This window comes from Nomascus leucogenys, chromosome 4 (genome assembly GCF_006542625.1).
Source record: "Nomascus leucogenys isolate Asia chromosome 4, Asia_NLE_v1, whole genome shotgun sequence".
In the NCBI taxonomy this organism is placed as follows: domain Eukaryota; kingdom Metazoa; phylum Chordata; class Mammalia; order Primates; family Hylobatidae; genus Nomascus; species Nomascus leucogenys.
In genome coordinates this window covers 140,003,364-140,008,388 of record NC_044384.1, presented here as the reverse complement: position 1 = coordinate 140,008,388, position 5,025 = coordinate 140,003,364, and the positions used below count along the sequence as shown (strand labels likewise).

Here is a 5,025-nt window from a genome sequence, read left to right as displayed (position 1 = left end):
CTTGACTGCAGTGCTATGAACACAGCATGAGTGTGTGAGGTCCTGAGGTCCTCGGCCCCAGGGGACCCCAGGTGCACTCACAGCCTCAGGTGCGGCGGCCTTCTGCATCCCGGCATGTGGCACGCAGAGTGTCATGTGCTGTGTGTGCCACATGGTGAAACAGGTGGAGACACTGACAACAGGCTTAACTGGGAAGCTGCGCCCCAAAAGGAGCTTCAAAGAAGAGCCCCCTCCACATCCCCAGGAGAAAGACTCTCGGTTGGAAAAGGCCTGGAAGTGACCACTATATATGGTGCTTCGTCTCTTTCTCAGGCCTATAAGTACAGAATTTACATTTGAAAAGAAAAAGAACAACATAGAAACTTTTACAAAGGGCTCCCAATACTTTTTCTCTGAGGAACATGCAATGTGATGAAGAGTATTTTATTTCCCGGAAAGCCAGAGGCTGGGCAAAGGCAGAGCGGCCTGGAGGCTGCTCCCAGGTAGGGAAACTTCTGGAGCAGGGACTTGACTCTACCTGGCAGGGGGACCACATGTGCAGAGCGTGCACTTCCGGGAAGGCTGCAGAGCTGAGAGAAGCTGGTCAGATGCCTGACGCCCTGACCCTGAGATGAAGCTTCTCCCTGCCATCTCCTCCCACCTTTAGTGACGTTTTTACAACCTTAAGCTCTTGCGCAGCCTGGGCAGAAGCTGAGCCTTGTGTCTGATCTATACAGGCAGGACGGAGGCAGCCCCTCTGGGTGAGGGGCCTCCAGGCTGTGGCTGGCTCTGGTGAGGATGGTGGTGAGAGGCCCATCTATTTCCTCAACCTTAGCTGACCTACCCTAAAGCAGGGAAAGCCTGGTGATGGGGTGGGTCACATTTATTCCCATTCTGTCTCCCCTCTTGCATCAGCATTGCAGCACAGCACCCAGGAGCTTGTTAGAAAAGCAGCCTCCCAGGCCCCGCCCAGACCTGCTGGGTTAGAAAGAATGAGCTCCCCTGGGCAATGCATGTGTGCAGACAAGTTTGAGAAACGCTGCTGCTCTAGATACTAGGTTAGCAAAGCACGGCAAAAGTGTGGGCAGAGTAGCCGCACAGTTCTGGTTTCAAATTCTGGCCCAGCACTCCCACCCACAGGACCCACTCCATGTTTCTCAGCTTCTCTGAGCCTCAGTTTCCTCGGGACTCTGCAAAATGAGGACAATCATAGCACCCACTCGTTAGAATTGGGGGAGGACTAAAGTGTCCAAAGTATGGGCAGTGCGTGGCCCATGGGAGGTGCTGGGGGTGAGAATCCTCCTTCTAGAGCTTCCTTCCTGGCAAGTCCTCTGGAGTGAGGCTGAGGAATGGGTGTTTTTAGAAACTTCAGGTAGCTCTGATGCAAGGCCAGGTGATACCATCCCCTGTCATTTACAGGTCCTGACCCTGGAATTGTACCCAGTGCACCGTCGTGCACTGGGATGAGACCGATGCAGGTTGGAGGGCAGAGCTCTCTGCAGTGGGAGAAGGATGGCAGGGAGCAATGGTCCGGGCCTCAGAAGCATAAGGGAGATGGGTTTGCTGCTAGAAGCCATTGGTGCATTCTCAGCTGAGGCACAGCCTGACAGCCACAGCTCACAGAAGGGAAAGGGGAGTGAAAGGAGAGGTGGTGGTTTTAGAATAGCCATCTTAGGAGCTTGGCTGAGAAAGGACAGTTATTTGAAATAATGGAGAATCAGGGATATTCTTCAGAAAGGAGAGAACTGAGATGGTGTTAAGGTAGGGAACGCTATCCTGAATAATAATTTCCCCTGAATAACTAAATGTGGGTTTTTGTTGTTGTTGTTTGTTTGTTTGTTTGAGATGGAGTTTCAGTCTGTTGCCCAGGCTGGAGTGCAGTGGTGTGATCTTGGCTCACTGCAACCTCCACCTCCCGGATTGAAGTGATTCTCCTACCTCACCCTCCCAAGCAGCTGGGATTATAGGCATGTGCCACTGCACTTGGCTAATTTTTGTATTTTTAGTAGAGATGTGGTTTCGCCATGTTGGCCAGGCTGGTCTCGAACTCTTGACCTCAGGTGATCCACCTGCACTGGCCTCTTAGAGTATTGGGATTACAGGCATAAGCCACCGTGCCCAGCCTGAATAACTAAATGTTTTTCGGCATCTAACATTTTCTTCTACAGGTTTGCTTTAAAAAAAAAACACTTCACGAATTTACGTGTTATCCTTGTGCAGGTGCCGTGCTAATCTTCTCTGTATCGTGCCAATTTTAGTATATGTGCTGCCAAAGCGAGCACCAGATTTGCTTTTTTGTAAGTGTTTCTTTAAAGAAATGGTATAGTGAAACATACACATAGAAAGTGCATAAAACAAAAACGGACATTCACAAAGAGTTGTAAAGCAAAGTCCTGTGTAGCCCCTAACCAGCTCAAGAAGCAGAATCTTGCCAGCACGCGGAAGCATCTATAAATCTTGCAGGAGGCAGCACAGGCGCACCATTGACTTTAAGCTTTGCACCTGTTCTGTGAGGTGGGCATGCTTGTTCCTATTTTATATAAGAGGACACCAGGATGCAGGTGGGTTACCTGGCTTCCCAGGGCCACACAGCTAGTAGGCAGTAGAGCGAGAATTCAAACCCAGGGATGTCGGAGCCTGACAGCACCTGCCTGTCTCTGCAGGTGCCAAGGGGGAGGCTTGGCCACAGCGGTGGGCAGCAGGGCTGGAGGGCCAGCCTGGACGGTGGGCAGGGAGAGAATGGACTCGGGGATTGAGGTAACCCTGCTGGGCAGGGAACACCAGAGGAGAGACACAGAGCAGGTACTCTGGGGTGAAAAGGAAGCCTGCTCTGCTCCAAGAGTCTCCCTCACCATGCCTTCCCCTTACTTCTTCCTGACGGTGTCAGGAGAGTCCACCATTCAGCTAAGGCTTGGGAGAGGGCGCCCTTGATTCTTCTGATTAGACAAAGAGGAGCTTGGCAGGCAGGTCTGGGGACTTGGTAGTGCTGGGTCACTGAGGAGTTTCCTTTAAGGCGATGGGAGCCGAGGGGAAGATGGAATTACTCCCAGAGAGAAGGCTCCCAGCCGCGCTAGCTCACAGCCCTGAAGTCCAGGCTCTTAAAAGAAAATGCTCTACTGGGTGGCCTGAGGACTTGTGCCAAGTTCCAAGTGAGATAAGACAGAAAACAAGTCACTGGTCAATGACAGGTCAAGGTGAACCCAGCCAGAAGAGTTATCATTCCAAGAAGGTCACGAGGCCATTATACAACCTTTGGAATGATACGTTTCTGCTTTTCCATAAGCAGCTGGGAATTTCTGAGACTTGTTTACAGAGAATTAGAACTTCTAATAAAGGATATGTGACCAATATCACTTTCACCCTTGGCCTCCATCTGCCCAGTTCCCACACTTCCCTAGGTAAACTTTAATCTTAGTTTCTCATGCATCTTTTCAGAGCTTTAAATGTGCCTATCTGAGCAAATCAAACACTAGATTTCTATTCCCCCTCCATGACAGGTTTAACAATCTAGAAGTTGGGTTGGTGGATTGTCTCCTACACCAGTGAACCTGTCTCTGAGTCCCAAGAATCCGTCAGTCTAGTTAAACAGTCAACAGTTGTGTCTCATTTCGGGCAGCAGTGTTACAGGTGGGCTGCCACCAAAGTTAGACCTCTATGTGGTGCGAATATTTAACGAGAGGCATTTCTATGAAAACAAAAGAAAAACAAAAGTTAGTAATTAGAACAAACTCTAAACTCAGTTTTTGAGCTCAGAAAGCAGCCAGGTGAGAAGATTTCTGGGTTTGGGCTGAAAGCATCTTTAGCTGGAGTGGCAGCAGGCAGTAGCAATTTGACAGGTTTCCCCACTTTACAGTTTGCATCAGGTGTTCCAGGGGCGTTTCTGAGTAGTCCATCTAGCAGCCGGCGTGAGGACCACGCATACATAAGTTGCTGTGCTTTCTCGACGGCTTATGTCAAGTCGTCCAGCTTTCGTTTGCAGGGCTTCAAGAAAAGAGCAGTTCTCATTTCAGTGATTCCAAGCCAGAAGGGCGGGAGAAAAATATTAGTTTGGAGACCTGTAGCCAGACATTGCTGGAAACTAGAAGAATTCAGGATCCAGTCCAGATTGTAGGTGAGTAACAAAAACCTCAAAAACAGTGGGCTAGAATCTAATAACGAGTGCATGTCATTTTCTTCTGAAACATAATTTTTCTTTGTATAGTCATTTCCATTTCTACCAAAGATTATCAAAGTAAGACTAATTTGTTTGCAAAATAATGTTTGCAAAAGTAATGATTATTTGTCGAAGTGCCACAACAATAGTGATTGACTATACAGGCTCTTTCAAAATTTGCTTTACTGGAACCTTTGATAAGGAACCTCAAGTTAGACTTTTAAAAGCCTTTTGAGGCCAGAAGCCAGCCCAATAACTTGCCATCAGACTTTGCCTGCAATACCTATAAATTTGGGTGAATTCCTTTCTTCTTGGGATCCCCAAAATATTCTACAGTTCCTGGGCCTGCCAGAAAGTGACATTACTTACTTGTAAGGTTAGAAACTCTTAAGCCAGGCCATTTTTTCCAATGGGGGCTTTACTGGTTCCAGTAAAGTAAATAAGCTTTACTGGTTTTAGTTCCTTAAAACTGTCTGGTCATGTCTGAAAATATGATATTCCAGTCAAAGCCTTGGTCATATAATCAGTGTTTCCAATTTTGTCCTGTTTCAAGGAGAATATATCCTTATTGAACTTGTGCAAATAACTGTAATTGTCATAAAAATAAGACTAGTCATAAATAGTTTCTAAATTCTGGAGGGATCAGGGAGGAAGAAAAAACTAAATGCTTTAATTTTGTTAACAACAATATACGAAATTGCTGTAAGTTATAGGTAGCTTCAAAGAAAAAAAGGTTTTCTTAAATCTGGAAAACAAAATATTTAAAGAAGAACTGTTTCAAATAAAAGTCATAAAAATTATCCCCTTCATTTCATGTAGTCTCATGTAATTAATATTCTTCTTGATCGTGGTTAGCAGTTTCATGAACCCACCAGTTTCTTCATTAGAGTTCT

General features: G+C 46.9%; 1 non-coding gene across 1 annotated transcript; it reads right to left on the bottom strand.

The window, feature by feature from the left end:
* Nucleotides 1–2,154: 2,154 nt before the first annotated feature.
* On the bottom strand, nucleotides 2,155–2,261 carry LOC115834865. The gene has a single exon (XR_004029866.1). It is a non-coding gene; the product is annotated as a U6 spliceosomal RNA (small nuclear RNA).
* Nucleotides 2,262–5,025: the final 2,764 nt, after the last annotated feature.